The sequence below is a fragment of the Cervus elaphus genome, chromosome 21 (assembly GCF_910594005.1).
Source record: "Cervus elaphus chromosome 21, mCerEla1.1, whole genome shotgun sequence".
NCBI classification, from domain to species: Eukaryota; Metazoa; Chordata; class Mammalia; order Artiodactyla; family Cervidae; genus Cervus; species Cervus elaphus.
This window is the reverse complement of record NC_057835.1, coordinates 70,196,508-70,213,946: the sequence shown is the minus strand read 5'-3', so window position 1 is coordinate 70,213,946 and position 17,439 is coordinate 70,196,508. Positions and strand designations below refer to the sequence as shown.

The 17,439-nt window shown below is 43.3% G+C and overlaps 1 long non-coding RNA gene and 1 pseudogene across 1 annotated transcript in view; both read left to right on the top strand.

Moving 5' to 3' along the window:
* The window catches only part of LOC122679329, a 79,467-nt gene extending 69,494 nt beyond the window's left edge, over nucleotides 1–9,973 (top strand). Inside the window, exon 3 of the long non-coding RNA XR_006336365.1 lies at nucleotides 9,623–9,973. This is a non-coding gene — a long non-coding RNA (uncharacterized LOC122679329). The remainder of the gene's footprint in view (nucleotides 1–9,622) is intronic.
* A 3,615-nt stretch (nucleotides 9,974–13,588) lies between these two features.
* On the top strand, nucleotides 13,589–14,036 carry LOC122679328 (annotated as a pseudogene).
* The last annotated feature ends 3,403 nt before the right edge of the window (nucleotides 14,037–17,439 follow it).

Below are 17,439 nucleotides of genomic sequence, written 5' to 3'. Positions count from 1 at the left end.
GACGGTTATTTTGAGACATTAGTCTGCCATCTTCTTGGTCAGCTGGCTTTCTGAATAAAGTCATATTCCTTGCCTCAGCACATTGTCTCCTATTTTACTGGCCTGTTGTGCAGTGAGCAGAGCAAGCTTGGACTTGGTAACAAAATATTTCCCCGGGAACTCAAAGCTGAAGCCTGGGTCAGCTTTCAGCAGCTTTCAGAGCCCAGAGAACACTCAGGACCATGTTTTTGGTCCTGTGGCCTCTGCTCAGTTTGGAAGGTTACTGCTCACTCCCCATGTTTGTCCTGGACCCCAGGCCTTGAGACGGTGTATGTCTGGGCCTCAGTTCACAGGGTTGGTGTCCAGTGGAGAGGCAGCCTTGGTAAGTATGGTGAGGCCAGGTCCTGAGGACTGGCTCTCAGCTTGTATGCCCACCTGGCCAGATTTCCCTCTGAACACTCATCTGAACTGGGGGTGTGGGACCAGCAGGGCCAGGAGAAGTCAAGAGTGGGAGAAACAGGAGCTGGAGAGTGGGCAAGGCCAGGAAGTGACCTGGTAAGAGTTGATCCTCACACTCACGCAGCACTGGGTCTCCAATTACTGTGCTGGGTGACAGGACTGAACACAACACATCACATGTGGAGCTTGGCATTGGGTCATGGCTTGGGTTAAAGGGGCAGGTCCACCCTGTTGGCTCCTTTCCCATCTGGTCTTCGTCACTCCCCACTCCTGCTTTCTGAGCTCCAGTCATATCATAGATCTTTCAGTTCTGGGAAAGGGCTTCATGCTTTCCCATACCTGGGCTTTCCCAAGACAGTTTTCCCTCCCATGAATATAAACCCACATCCTTCACTGGGTTGCTGCCCACTTCTGCAGGGAGAAGTCTCTCTGATGCCTCACCCTGGGGGCAGACTCTCCATGGCACACTGCAGTTCCCCTTTGCAATATTCACTGCACTTGTAATCACATGGATGGAGTAGATACTTCCTATTTTTGTGCCCCAGCAGTCTATTTTGTTTGTATGGCTATAGTTCTCTTGTTTAATTTGGGGAGTACCACTTCTCCTTCACTCTGGACCTGTGTTTTGGGAACAACTGACCCTGGGCACCAAGAGTGGAACGTGTGACCTAGGCTAGACCAATCAGTATAGTCCATCCCTGTGGGCTTCAGTGATTGGTTTGGAAATGGGCAGGTGATCCAGTTAAGCCAATCAAGGCTAAGGGCACTCAACCTCCAGATATTTGGATTTGCGGGAAGCACTGATTCACTTCCACTAACCTGAATCAGTGATGATATGAACCTGAGTGTTCCTAGACAACCATGAGTGAGGACTGAACCAACCCAGAGGGAAAAGAGCCAAGAGATATCTCCTGGTGACATTGCTGAAGCTCTGAATTGAGCTGTATCTAAAGTCAACTCTATGTTTTTGTATTTGAGTTGTTTTTCGGTTGCTAAGTTGTGTCCAACTCTGAGACCCCATGTCCTTCACTATCTCCCTGAGTTTTCTCAAACTCATGTCCATTGAGTCAGTGATGCCATCCAACTTTCTCATCCTCTGTTACCCTCTTCTTTCCTGCCGTCAACCTTCCCTAGCATCAGGGTCTTTTCCAATGAGCTGGTTCTTCACATCAGTTGGCCAAAATATTGGAGCTTCAGCTTCAGCATCAGTCCTTCTAATGAATATTCAGGATTGATATCCTTTAGGATTGACTGGTTGGATCTCCTTGCAGTCCAAGGGACTCTCAAGAGTCTTCTCCAGCACCATAGTTTGAAAGTGTCAATTCTTTGTCTCTCAGCCTTCTTTATGGTTCAACTCTCACATCCATACATGACTACTGGAAAAAACCATAACTTTGACTACACAGACCTTTTAAAATAGAGACTCTTTGTGTTGGATATTCTGTCAGTTGCAATTGACATCACCTAAATAATAGCCTTGGTCTAAGTTGTCTTCCTTTTGCAGTGAGCACAGGCATTATATCTGTGTCCTGGGGCCTGGTTTAGTGCCTGGTCCCTAGGAATGGTGAACAAATGAATCAAGCAATGAAGAGATGGGTCTCAAGAACTCCCCTAATCTCACCCTTTCTTCCTTTCAGACCTAGAAATGAGGCAAAGGTTGTAGTTCTTTCTAGGTGATGAACTTGTTAAAGAGTCCCACTGGAACCAATTTTCTTTAGAGCTGAGAACTTCAACTGCAAGAAAGCAGCCACAAGTCATGACTAAAGGATTGCTGGGAAAGACAAATCTGTTGCTCAGATTTTCTGAGTGTCTATAGTTTTACTATTAGCAGGATTTATTTGGTTTACAGTTCTGAGACCTCTTAGGAGTTCTCTGTAAATATATATCTATATCTGCTTTTATGAGTATAAAGTATCTGAAGAGTTACACAAGAAGCTAAAAAAAAAAAAAATGGTTACCTGCAGAGAGTTGAGAATTGGCACAATGGAAGGCAGGTGGGTGCAGAAATGAGAATTTTTATATTGTTTAAATTTTGAGCCATTTGAGTGTGTTACCTTAAAAAAAATTAAGTTAAAGGGAGAATATCCATGCGAGTGCAGAACCACTAGAAGCCATTATCAGCACTTAACAGCTGGAGAGAGAGGCATTTATTTATCAGCTTATTTTTCAACTGGGGGAGCTGGTTTCATTGGGGGAGTTGCTGATAGGCTAGGCAGGAGTGGTTTGTCCTGGTTGAGGAAGGGGAGATAGAGGGACAAAGCTTTCAGGGGACCCTGTGGTTGTATCACACATCTGACAAGGTGAGGGGGAGGAGAATTAGGCAGGTCAAGGGAGGGGTAAGGCATTAAAGATCCTCCTTCCCAGGGGCCCCCCTGTCCCTGGATGGACTTGATGGTTTCCAAGACTCTTCTTGGTGGCTCAGATAGTAAAGGATTCACCTGCAATATTGGAGACCTTGGTTAGATCCCTGGGTTGGGAAGGTCCCCTGGAGGAGGATGGCATGGCAACCCACTCCAGTATTCTTGTCTGGAGAATCCCCATGGGCAGAGGTGCCTGGCAGGCTACAGTCCATGTGTCGCGAAAGAGTCGGACATGACCTAGCAACTATGCACACAGCACACAAGACTCCTCTTATTTAAAAAAAGGTCCTGACACCCCTCATCTGTGTATTTGCAGGCACAACCCTTCAACTTTCCAAGCCTGTTTGTTGACTCATCTATAAAACAAAAGGGCTGGATTAATGATTTAGTCCCAAGTCCTTTCCAGTTCTGAGGCTTTTTTTTTACTAAGATGATGATGTCTTCTCTCCCTGAGACCCCTGTTCAGAAAAGACACAGGGAACAACTTACGTTCCTTCAGGACATGCCAAGCTTAGACCCTGAAGAGAGCTTGGCTGTTAGAGCTCCTAACAAGGGCAGTCACAGTTCCTTCCCGTGTTTAAATGTTGCTCCTTGGAGTTAAGTGGATGAGCAGGTGGTATATCAGTTGACTATGTAGTTGATGTGCTTCCTGCCTCATTTGCCCTGCACCTCCTGATTCAGTGTGTGCCCCCGCTGGCCGGTGGACTCCTGCAGAGCTGAAAGCCTGTGCCAGTGACCGTGGCCTTGGAAAGGCTGCTGGCTGTCACCTCTGAGAGAACCCCTGTGAGAATGGGAAGGCCCTCATCTTTGCAGCGTGGTGGTAGCAGTGGCTGTGGTCATCAGTGGCCAGGGGGCAGCACGCGGGGTGGGGTGGGGGCGATGGGCAGCATTCAGTGATGACTGGGAGAACACCGACCTGGTGTGGGGTGATGGTGGAGCACCCAGGCTGGTCTGTGGGGCTGGAGGAGGGGTGTCCCTCAGGAACAGGCTCTACGGAGGGGCAGGAAGACAGGTAGCCCAGTGGGAATTTCACAAGGGCTCAGCTTTAGATTTTGATATTACAGCAAATGAGGCAGTCAATTCAGGGACCCAGTTAGAGTGACAGGACTGAGAACTGCTTGGCACATCACGTAAAACGGGCAGCTCCTGGCATCCAGCCCTTACAGTAAGAACAGCAGCAGCTGCTCACGGAGGGGTGAAGAGAGTGGGAGTAAAGATGCTATTCAAGCCCTATAGAGCCTACTGCCTATAATGAACTGTAAAAGGAAAAAGTACAGATATACAGTTTATATACTACCTATATGCCATTTTTCTTTAATTTTTATTGGAGTATAGTTTATGCTCCAATAAACTACAACTTGGAGTTTTATATATATATATATATATATATATATAGTTATACATATATAACTGTAAACTAACTGGGAGTTTACACTGTTGTGTTAATTTCGACTGTACAGTGAAATGGATCAGCCATACATACACATGTATCCCCTCCCATTTGGATCTCCTTCCCACTTGGGTCACTCAGTGTATTAAATAGAGCTCCCTGTGCTACACAGTATGTTCTCATTAGTTACTTATTTTCTACATAGCATCAGTAGCGTATGTGTGTCAATCCTAGTCTCCCAATTCCTCCCATCCAACCCCTTCCTCCTTGTGTTCTCTACGTCTGTGTCTTTTTCTGCTTTGCAAATATATGTCATTAAATTCTGTGATGATTACCTGGCTTGGGCTTTTGTGATCAGTAATTTGTTCTCTGTAATAATTAAAACAACATCAGTATTTCTGTGCCTTTGTTTTGAGCCTTCATTTTCTCACTGGGAGACGCAGTGTATGGAGGGGGACCAGGCTCATCCTCCTGGAGGCCCCCTGGGTGATGGGCTCATGGTTGCCCAGGCAGCCAACAGGGAACTGGAACAGCAGCTGAAGAGCTGACTCAGCTGTCTTCTGGTATCCTGAGTACAGGGCTCTGCCTGCCGTCTCTGCTCCAGGCCTAAATGAGTTTAGGCTTTGAAGTTAACCAAATGTGGGTTGAAATCTCAATTTAACAATTCAGCTGAAGTGGACAATTTCCTGGAGAAAAATAATTATTAAATTTAATGCAAAAAGTAATAAAATGTGTATGGACCACTATTTTAGCCTATTCTGTACACTTTCCTGTCATTAAATATATTTTAAAATGCTAATAATGATGAACAAATACAGACTCTTCAACCCATTCCTTTAGGGAAGAAACTAGTCACTCTCATCCATAGTTCATACCACTACATAAATTGATGCAATCTTGTGAAAGGGTAATTTGACAGTATCATCAAAATTTTAAATGTGCTAATTTGATCAAGCAATCCTTTTTTTTTTTTTTTCTTAAAGCCACCATCATTTAATCTCACAATTTTATGGACCATGAATTCAGACAGGGCTTGCCTAGGCAAATCATTTGTTCCACATCAACTGTGGTCATTTGCTAGTATTTAGATGGTAGAGGGGCTTATTAGGATGGTTTGAGATAACTTCACTGAGTAGGAAAGGCTTGGCTCCACCAGCGTCATCAACCAGGAGGTCTATACAGGGTCTCTTTGGCATGTGGATAGATCTTAGATTAGTTGGACTTTTATTTGATGGATTGTTTACATGACCTGGCTGCTCAAAATATGGTCCATAGACCAGGCATCACCTGAAAGCTTCTTACAAATGCAGAATCTGACCAGAATTTCCATTTTTAATAAACTGTAGGAAGTATTGCATACTAGTAAGTGTACAGATATCTCTACAAAGATATTGCCTGAGCACTGTCTTTAACAGAAAAATGATGAAACAGAAATCTCCATAAACAGAAAAACAGTTAAATGTTAGAACATCCATAACCATGGAATATCACAGAGCCATTATAAATGAGATAAATCTATGCATACTGGTCTGGAAAGATATCTTCAGTTCAGTTCAGTTCAGTTCAGTTGCTCAGTCGTGTCCGACTCTTTGTGACCCCATGAATTGCAGCACGCCAGGCCTCCCTGTCCATCACCAACTCCCAGAGTTTACCTAAACCCATGTCCATCAAGTCAGTGATGCCATCCAGCCATCTCATCCTCTGTCATCCCCTTCTCCTCCTGCCCCCAATCCCTCCCAGCATCAGGGTCTTTTCAAATGAGTCAGCTCTTTGCATGAGGTGGTCAAAGTATTGGAGTTTCAGCTTCAACATCAGTCCTTCCAATGAACACCCAGGACTGATCTCCTTTAGGATGGACTGGTTGGATCTCCTTGCAGTCCAAGGGACTCTCAAGAGTCTTCTCCAACACCACAGTTCAAAAGCATCAATTCTTCAGCACTCAGCTTTCTTTATAGTCCAATCTCACATCCATACTTGACTACTGGAAAAACCATAGCCTTGACTAGATGAAACTTTGTTGCAAAGTAATGTCTTTGGAAAGATATCTATGATATACTACTTGGTTAAGCCCCCTCCCCTAAAAGATTCAAACAAATGGCAGGATAATATATCTATGTATCAGTACTCCATTTTTCTTAAGAAAAAAATTCAGGAATATCTCTACCATCCAACCATCCAAAAGTTCAGAAGGATGGACATCAAATGGACAATATTTACCTTTGGGGTTAGTGGAGAGATTTTTGCATTTTTATATGTTGTATTTTGATGCACAAAAAAGTGAGAGTATAAAAATTGTTTATTTTGTTTTGCTTTCTGTATATTTAAATGAAAAAAAAAAAAAAGCCTTAAAATAAAAGCAAATCACTGTATTCTGGGAACATCTGTGCTGAACAATCAGGCTTAAAGGTCATGAAGATAAGGTTTCCTGGTCTCAGAAGGCCCGTCAGCACAAATTGGCTCACCCTTGCAATTTCCTCAATCGCCTCCGCCAAGTCTGTCACCTTGCTTTCCCATCTTTTGTTGTGAGAAGTCATTTCATTGCTCCTCTTTAACTTTAGGTCGAATTATATTCCTTGAAGTGCTCAAGGAGTTGAATTTCGAAGTGAATCAGTTCAAGTGTTCCATTTTCCAGGGGGGTTCACAAGCTCAGATGACACGTGCTTCCGTGTAGAAAGGGTTGTGAAACTTCCTGGGTGAGACTGCTCTACTGCTTGGTGCCTGTCCTCTTCTCTTAAGAACAGGGGCAGGTGGTTTAGACTAGGGAGGATTTCTATTTTCAGCCAGAGAAAAAACACTTAGCTTCACCACTACAAGGTATCTTTAAACACAGAAGGCGGATTTTGATGAAAAACTGAAATGCCTGAGGTTTAGGAATGTTCTGGGTGCTTTTCCAGAGACCAAAGTCCAATAAAAAAATGAGATCCAGTCCTCGGTGCAGGTCTGCCCTCTATGGGCTAGAGTCTCAATTTATTAAGGTCACTAAGTCAGCCTTGAGAATTTTCCACAGCTTGTTGTGATCCACACAGTCAAAGGTTTTAGTCAATGAAGCAGAAGTAGATGTTTTTCTGGAACTCTCTTGCTTTTTCTATGATCCAACAGATGTTGGCAATTTGATCTCTGGTTCCTCTGCCTTTTCTAAATCCAGCTTGTACTGGTTCAATTTCTGGTTTCCCAAAATTGGGAAGGAGTTTGTCAAGGCTCTATGTTGTCTCCATGTTTATTTAGCTTATATGCAGAGTACATCATGTGAACTGTCGGGCTGGATGAAGCACAAGCTGGAGTCAAGTTTGCTGGGAGAATTATCAATAACCTCAGACATGCAGATGATACCACACTAATGGCAGAAAGTAAAGAGGAACTAAAGAGATTCTTGCTGAAAGTGAAAGAGGAGAGTGAAAAGCTGGCTTAAAACTCAACATTCAAAAAACAAAGATCATGGCATCCGGTCCCATCACTTCAAGGCAAATAAATGGGGAAACAATGGGAACAGTGACAGACTTTATTTTCTCTCCAAAATCACTGTGGATGGTGATTACAGCTATGAAATTAAAAGATGCTTGTTCTTTGGAAGAAAAGCTATGACAAACCTAGATAGCATATTAAAAAGCAGAGACATCACTTTGCAGACAAAGGTGCATTATAGTCAAAGCTATGGTTTTTCCAGTAGTCATGTACGGATGTGAGAGTTGGATCATAAAGAAGGCCGAGCGCTGAAGAATTGACACTTTCAAACTATGGTGCTGGAGAAGACTCTTGAGAGTCCCTTGGACAGTGAGGAGATCAAACCAGTCAGTCCTAAAGGAAGTCAATCCTGAATATTCACTGGAAGGACTGATGCTGAAGCTGAAGGTGCAATACTTTGGCCACCTGATGCGAAGACCTGACTCATTGTAAGAGACCCTGATGCTGGGAAAGATTGAAGGCAGGAGAAGAGGACGACAGAGGATGAGATGGTTGGATGGCATCACTGACTCAATGGACATGAGTTTGAGCAAACTCTGGGAGATGGTGAAGGACAGGGAAGCCTGGTGTGCTGCAGTCCATGGGGTCGCAAAGAATCGGACATGACTTAGTGACCGAACAACAACGTGAGCCCTACTCAGAAGATGTTGTTGTTTAGTTGCTAAGTCATGTCTGACTCCTTTGCAACCCCATGGACTGTAGCCCGCCAGGATCCTCTGTCCATGTGATTTCCCAGGCAAGAATACTGGACTGGGTTGCTATTTACTTTTCCAGGGGACCTTCCCCACCCAGGGATGGAACCTGTGTCCCCTGCATTGGCAGGCGGATTCTTTACTACTGAGCCACCAGGGAAGCCCTACTCAGAAGACGGGTCTTTTAAAATCCCCAAGTTCCTGGATTAAAATTTGCTCCTTTCTTGTCCACTGTGACGAGCTGCAGCCATGTGAAGGCTTCTTCAGGACTTCTTTCCTTTGCTGGTTCAGGTCTTGGGGATGGCTGGTGCTGGGCTCAGATTGTGAGCTGATGACTGGACAGCTGATCTGAAGTTGCAGCAGGAATTTTAGACCATGAAAGGGGAAGTTTAAGAGTGTTTTCCTTTCTCCCTGCCGGGGAGCAGGGCATGTTTCTAGCACAAGTACTGACACATGAGTTAGCAGTTTCCATTTTCGTCATGTTAGAATCAATGATGAGCAAACGGAGGGGTGTCCAGCGGTGAAGTTCACGCAGTGGGGAAATCATCGCCTTGCACCAGCTCTGCCTATAGATGTCCACACTTGGATGTTTGGTATTGGCCAGAGTTGAAGACACTTAATATAAAAGACGCAGTATCAATGATTCCTTAGGAAGTGACCCATGTGTTACCAACTCGACTCCTGACTGAAAATTGGCACCTCTCTTACCACAAACCTGGCACAGTGCAGGAAGGCCTTTGATGCTCCCTTTAATAGGTTGCTTCGGGTCTCCTGCTAGAAGGCAAGCTTGGGGGTACTAAGACATGTTTAAGGCAAAATGGAGAACGCTGAAGGGGGAGTTATCTTTAAGGTACACATTCACATTTACTAAGCACTTACTAAGTGCCAGGCACCACATTAAATGTTTTACATGGATCATCTTATTCCCCCCCTCCCAGCAATTCTGCGATGTCAGCATTCATATCATCTCTGCTGGACAAGCTGGGGAGAAGGGACTCAGGGTGGATAAGTGACCTGCAGATGACCACGTCCCCGGTGAGCTCAGAGCCAGGATTCCAGGCCAGGCCAGGTCTGCGCGCCTCACCTCGCCCACCCTAGCCACTCGGTTATGGCACTGAAGGCTGATGAACAGGGCCAAGGCAAGGAGGGGCACGGAGCCCCTTTGCTGAGGACACGGTGCTGAGCCACATGCGTCCCTGCGTCGTCTATGCCTTACAGCTGGGGCCATACAAAATTTTTCCTTCTCATTTCTTGGGTTTATTATTGGTTTATTATTTCAGAATAAACGTGCTGGCGATTGAATGTCTAAACGTCTGCCATAGAAGCTGAGTGGAAAGAAGCCCAAGTGGTCTTCAGGGCATAGCCTGCTGTGGGATGAAACCAAGAGAAGGGACTGGGAAGTTTCCAGATGCTGAGGCTGAAGACACCTATAAGAGGATATGCCTCCGTCCACTGGGAAAAAATCTTGTTTAAACCTCTACCCCTTAGAAAAATGTAAAAATAAAACACGATATTCTTTGAGAGCAAATCTTTCATAACTTCCCCTACACATCTTGTGGATGCCAATTTAAAAAGAAAAATCTCGAATGTATGTGTGAATTAAAAAAAATTTGTAAAGTGTATCTTTTTAAAAAATTATTTTAATTGAAGGATAATTACAATATTGTGATGGTTCTTGCCATACATCAACATGAACTGACCACAGGTATACACGTGTCTCCCCCTCCCACCTTCCTCCCCACTCCATACCTCTGGGTTGTCCCAGAGCACTGGCTTTGGGTGTCCTACTTCATGCGCAGAGCTTGTGCCAGTCATCTGTATTACACATGGTAGTGTACATGTTTCAAAGCTATTCTCTCAAATTACCCCACCCTCACCTTCTCCCACTGAGTCCAAAAGTCTGTTCTTTACATCTGTGTCTCCTTTGCTTCCCTGCGTGTAGGATCGTCAGTACCGTCTTTCCAGATTCCATATATGCGCATTAATATACAGTATTTGTCTTTCTCTTTTTGACTTACTTCACTCTGTATAAAAGGCTCCAGCTTCATCCACCTCATTAGAACTGACTCAAATGCATTTCTTTTTATAGCTGAGTAATATTTCATTGGGCTCCAAAATCACTGCAGATGGTGACTGCAGCCATGAAATTAAAAGACGCTTAACTCTTTGGGAGGAAAGTTATGACCAACACAGACAGCATATTTAAAAGCAGAGATATTACTTTGACAAAAAAGGTCCGTCTAGTCAAGGCTATGATTTTTCCAGTAGTCATGTATGGATGTGAGAGTTGGACTGTGAAGAAAGCTGAATGCCAAAAATTGATGCTTTTGAACTGTGGTGTTGGAGAAGACTCTTGAGTCTCCCTTGGATTGCAAGGAGATCCAACCAGTCCATCCTAAAGGAGATCAGTCCTGGGTGTTCATTGGAAGGACTGATGTTGAAGCTGAAACTCCAATACTTTGGCCACCTCGTGCGAAGAGTTCAGTCATTGGAAAAGACCCTGATGCTGGGAGGGATTGGGGGCAGGAGGAGAAGGGGACGAGAGAGGATGAGATGGTTGGATGGCATCACTGACTCGATGGACATGGGTTTGGGTGGACTCCGGGAGTTGGTGATGGACAGGGAGGCCTGGAGTGCTGCGATTCATGGGGTCGCAGAGTCGGACATGACTGAGTGACTGAACTGAACTGGAATATTTCATTGTGTACATGTACATCAACTTCCTTTTCCATTCATCTACCAATGGACATGTTGGTTGTGTCCATGTCCTAGCTATTGTAAATAGTGCTGAGATGAACACTGGGGTGCATGTGTCTACTTCAATTCTAGTTTCCTCGGGGTGTATACCCAGCAGTGGAATTGCTGGGTTGTATGGCAGTTCTATTCCCAGTTTTTTAAGAATCTCCACACTGTTCTCCATAGTGGCGTTCTATGTATGAATCTTGAATGTATGTAAAGCTTCTCTATTGACTTAAAATTGTCTTTCACGTACTTTCTAGAGTCCTGTTTTCTACCTAATATTATTAGTGAGGGCTGCTCTTTGCAATGGAAGATGGTGCCAGTGACTCACTTTCTGGGGGGCTACATCTCTGAGATGCTTCTTCTAGGGGGGAAGGATTTGCATGGTCCAAATTTGGAGGTTGCTGTTCTTTTCTGTGTAAGGCGAATGAGTCACTATGAGTCTCAAGCCTCAGACTCAGCATTGACCCCATGCTGTTTCTAGGTACTAATGGAAACACTGATGACAGTACACTCTGAACCCTAAATGAAAAGTACTTTAAAACGCTTACATCATGAAGAGATTCATGAAAATTTAATCCTGGGACATTAAAAATCACTTAACATAACCTTATATAAAAATATTGGCAGTGAGAGCTTTTAGCAAATAATTTTTTTTTAAAAAACAGGTGATGATACTAAAGACCAAAGAGGAATGTGACATGTCGAAGGTCATTATCACTGCTAGTAGATTATCAACTCAGGCCACACACTGAAATAACTGGGAGTTTTTTGTTTTAAATACTGATGCTTGGGCCTTAACTTCAAGACAAATAAATCAGTTTCTGGGCCTAGGGCCAGGCTCTGACACTTTTTAAAGCTCACCAGGCAACTCAACTAAAGCCAAAGTTGAGAACCACTGAAGCAGAGAAGAATCTGGGCCCTAATATCCTCCCAGGGTTATCAAATTCAGGGCAGGCTCTCACTCCTCACCCCTGAGCCCTTGGAAGACTTGAATAATGGAATCCAGAACTCTTTCTCACTGCATCTAACCTGGCCTCCTCCTCATTAGGATCTACCACCTGTCCTTCAGCACTGGGAGATAGCCTGAAGCCTAGTATCCCTGGGCACTGTATTTTGCTTCCTCTAAACAAAATCACGGAAATGTCTTCAAGTATCATTCTGGTAAACCTGGGATTGTATATTCTTACAGTCTAGTGTATTATCAGTTAGTCTCCCACGGCTCTGCTGGGGAATACCAGGGTGAAAGCCCTGGGTTACACAACTGAGGTTGCAGTTTATCCTGCAGAAAGCAACTTCTCCTTTCCCTTACACACAGATGCAGAGTTGAGTGGACCAAGGTTTGGATCCTACTCTGCTATTTAAAACCCAAGTGATTTGGGGCCAGTTCTTTGTGCCTCGGTTTCCTCATCTGTAAATAAGAATAATGATAAAGCTATCTCTAGAGTCCAGCCTTCTTGCCTCTCCTCTGGTATTGATCTCTTAGCAAAACTGAAGCCTAGGCCAGCAGTCTTTTCCAGTCTCTTTATCTGTTTGAATCTCAATCCTCTCAGGCCCCTGACAACAACTTGTTTGGACGAACAAATCCTTGAGAAGAAAGGCCTCGCTCACTAATATTCAGAGTTCCTCTAAAGGGTCTTCTGAAGACAATGACTACATTACAAAACCTCTTTTCATGGGTACTTTGTTTTCTTCTAACCAGACATGAACTCTGTAGTCTCCTAACAGTTTGGACTTTATCAGAATCAGTTCTATTCAAACCTGACAGTAAAGGGTGTAGACTGCTGACTGGATGCAAGAATAGCAGTCCAGCAGCCTGGGTCATCACCCAGAGCCCCAAGCCTATGTCATGCACAGAAACCATCTTGCTTCTAGTTGGAACCAGAGTCGGTTAGATCTGTGAGGCCAGCCAACCCCCAGAGCTCTCTCCCTATCGTTTTTTTGGATGGAATATAAGTTCCTTCCAGGCTCTCATCTCAACACTACTCAACATCTCTAGCCATTCCCTGCTCCCCTTGCCCCCGCTACTCTTGCCTCTTGGCCAGCTCCATTTCCCATGCCTTCTGGAACGTTCTTTTTGTGGTGAAATCCACGTGCCCTCCTACCGTCTTAACAAACATGGCTTTCTTGGGATGCCTCCCCGAGGTCCTTTCATTCTAAAAGTTTGAGATGCCATTCTTTTCTGCCTGAGTTCAGATGAGGACGTGCAGTCTTCCTGGAGGGACAGGAAAGAGGAATTGTGAACAAAAGCACCACATACAAAGTGTGTGCCACCTGGAAAGAGCATTCGTCATTTCTCCCTCAACTGCTTCTTCCAGTTAGTTCCATTTCTGTCCCATGGAACTACATGGGGCAGGTTCTGAATTCAATCCTACCTCCTCGGTGCAGCCTCAGCTCTTACTACCATTCTCCCACACTTACAGTATAAGTCAAGCCAAGGAAATTTACTTCTAGTTCTTTAAAGGCAACTTAAGAATCATCTACAAGAAGGAAGAGTCTCGCTTTCTGCCTCCGCTGCTGCCATGGTGCCTGTGAAAAAGCTTGTGGCGAAGCGGGGCAAAAAAAAGAAGCAAGTCCTAAAATTCACTCTGGACTGTACCCACCCTGTAGAAGATGGAATCATGGATGCCGCCAATTTTGAGCAGTTTCTTCAGGAGAGGATCAAGGTGAATGGAAAAGCTGGCAACCTGGGTGGCGGTGTCGTAACAATCTAAAGAAGCAAGAGCAAGATTACTGTAACTTCCGAGGTGCCCTTTTCCAAAAGGTATTTGAACTATCTTACCAAAAAATATTTGAAGAAGAATAATCTACGAGATTGGTTACGTGTAGTCGCTAACAGCAAAGAAAGTTACGAATTGCGTTACTTCCAGATTAATCAAGATGAAGAAGAGGAGGAAGATGAGGATTAAAACTCAAATGGGAATATTTGTATGAGTTCTTAAATAAAATTTATCAACCAAAAAAAAAAAAAAAAAAAAAGAAGGACGAGCCTCCTTCTCTCCCATTTGGGTTTCAACGCCTGTGCTCTGTAAGAACCCTGACTACTTTTCTCTGAGAGCACTCAAGGTCTCAGCAGTTGGTGGTTCACTTCTTTCCACCACTGACTGAAAGCTCCAAGAGGATTCAGATCATGTGTTTTTGAAACCCACCTCCCTGATCCCAGAATGTGGGCTCTTCTCAACACAAACCGCATCTCCCAATGTATGGCTAGCACAGCACTGTGTTCTGAGAGGAACAGTATTCAAGTATCTCAAGTTGGAAGGAAACTCATGTCATTCAATGCAACTCTCATTTTAAATTTGAAGCCCAAGACACAGTGGCTTACCCATGGTGCTCCAGGAAGTCAGTGGAACAACGGTCCAGACAGTTTTCCCTGAACTAACAGGAGATCATTCAAAACCATAAAGAGCCTGAGATCTAATCTCCAAGATGGATATATAACAGGCACACAAATAATTAAAATACAAGGCATTACATGGGAAATGAAAGTTTGAGAGCAGGTGGGACGGGGAGAAATCACACTTTTAGCCTGGGGTGAGGTGCGGGGAGGGAGGCGATCGAGAATGTGCAACAGCTCTCAATCTTTTTGGTCTCAGGACCCTTTTCCCGCTTTAAAAATTATTGCAAACTCTGAAGAGCTTGTTCTATTTGTGGTTATATCTATTGATATTTATCATATTAGAAGTTAAAACTGAGAACATGAAAAACTAAAACTGTTTAGTTAACTGAAATCCATTACAAATCACTTGTTCAAATCACTACTAGTTTCATCAGGAAAGTCTCATGCTCAGAATGGTAGATCCAAGTTTTCCAAAATTCTAATTTTCGCTTGAAGACTTACATTTTATCATTGGCAACAAATACTACCAGTTATTTTCCTGGAGGTGACTCACTTTGTTAATTTTTGAGAAAATATATGCTAAGTAAGTCTGAATACCCGTAGTTTGTCAGTTGTTCTTTCAAGCAAAAATGGATTCCATGAAAAAAGTGGTTTGTTCAGCTCACAACTTAACTGCACAAGTGCTTTTTGTGCACCCTCTTCCCACTTCAGTTCAGTTGCTCAGTCGTGTCTGACTCCCTGTGACATCATGGACTGCACCATGCCAGACTTCCCTGTCCATCACCAAATCCCAGAGTTTGCTCAAACTCATGTTCATCAAGTTGGTGATGCCATCCAACCATCTTACCCTCTGTCGTCTCTTCTCCTACTGCCTTCAGGGTCTTTTCTAATAAGTCAGTTCTTCCCATCAGGTGGCCAAAGTATTGGAGCTTCAGCTTCAGCATCAGTCCTTCCAATGAATATTCAGGGTTAATTTCCTTTAGGACTGACTGGTTTGACTCCTTGCAGTCCAAGGGACTCTCAAGAGTCTTCCCCAACACCACAGTTCAAAAGCATAAATTCTTTGGTGCTCAGCTTTATGGTCCAACTCTCACATCCATACATGACTACTGGAAAAACCACAGCCTTGACTAGACAGACCTTTGTTGGCAAAGTAATGTCTCTGCTTTTTAATATGCTGTCCAGGCTGGTCATAACTTTTCTTCCAAGGAACAAGTGCCTTTTTTAAATTTCATGGCTGCAGTCACCATCTGAGTGATTTTGGAGCCCAAGAAAAGAAAGTCTGTCACTGTTTCCTCATCTATTTGCCATGAAGTGATGGGACAGAATGCCATGATCTTGGTTTTTTGAATGTTGAATTTTAAGCCAGTTTTTTCACTCTCCTCTCTTACTTTCATCAAGAGGCTCTTTAGTTCTTCTTCGCTTTCTGCCATAAGGGCGGTGTCGTCTGCATATCTGAAGTTATTGATATTTCTCCTGGCAGTCTTGATTCTAGCTTGTGCTTCTGGTTGGAAGAGGAGGGAAGCAGGGGCAGAAGAAGCCAAAAAGATTCTGTGAAAGGCCTGGGAGGCCTTCATGATGCTCAAATAGGTTTAAAGTAGACAGGAACAGAAGGCTAGAGTGAGTGGGTGCTTTTGAAAGTTATTTCAACTTACATGAACATAAAGCTAGACATGTTTATATTTACTAGCAATAAGATAAAATGACAGCAGAGTAGGTTTTCACAGATTGAAAGTTAGGGTTTTCACAGATTGAATGTCAGGGAATGAATAGACATGTGATCAAATGCTTTACTGTAAGAAACACGTGGTACCAATTAATTTAGATAGAAGAAGAGCGAGAGCACTTATTAAGCACTTATTCTGAACTGAACGCCATACTATCATATCATTTTCAGATACTATATAATTTAATCTTCACAACAAGCTTACAAAAGAGATATCACCATTCACAAAGATGAGGCAAATAAAGCCCCAAGGTTAAGTAGCTTTCCAAGGGACATGACTTCCAACTCTGATTTTGTAACACTTCGTATTGTTACCCACCTTGGGGAAAGTCTGAAAACAAATTTAATTACCAACCATATTCTATATATTCCATGCCACATTTTAAAATGGGATGCATTTGGTGTTACAAACCCAAATAAATGTGATACAATGTAAAATCTCAAAAGAGATTGTGTATTTTAAATTTTTTCGTTCCTTTCAGAATTACACCTTAAGCAATAGATAAAGCTAGTATGGTGGCTGATAGAGATTTTGTTAAAAACCTAACATTTGAAAAAAAAAATCAGCATTTGAGTTACTATTAAGCTTCATTACAATACTTATTAGATTTAAGACCCCTCCCTCCCACATTTAAAAATATGAGGTGAGTAAGAAAAGGAGGGAAAATCATTAAAAATCTTTGGCCCAAGAAAAGGAGGGTGTTAAGTGTACGGATATCATCACACCAAACACCTTATCAACATGGCTCCTTCCTGCACTCGGACCTGTTCCTTTATCTACCACACTCTCTTACATGTGCACGTACACACACATGCTTACACAGGCACTGGAACTTATGGCATGCTTCTCTTCCTCAATGCAAATAAACACATTCTCTGTTAGACTGGATGGCTCAAAACTTTTTGTTGACATTTTAAAGGAAATTATCAAAAGTATATCGCATTAATCTCCATATGAATATTTTATTATAAAACAAAAAAAATACACCTAAATACAGAGTAAAGCTACTTATTATTTATTTACTTCTGGGCAAGATAAAGGTCAAATAAAGTAGTGTAAGGTTGTCGCTGAGCCATGAACGATGCTGGGATTCTTGGCCTCCCAGAGGAGAGGAATTCAATCCGGGGCCAGTGACGAGGCTTGATCGCTCAGAGGTTTTGTGTAATAAAGTTTTACTAAAGTATAAAAGAGATAGAGAAGGCTTCTGACATAGACATCAGAAGGGGGCAGAAAGAGTGCCCCCCTGCTAGTCTTTAGCTGGAGACAGCTTCTAGCAGTCTGCTAATTAGAG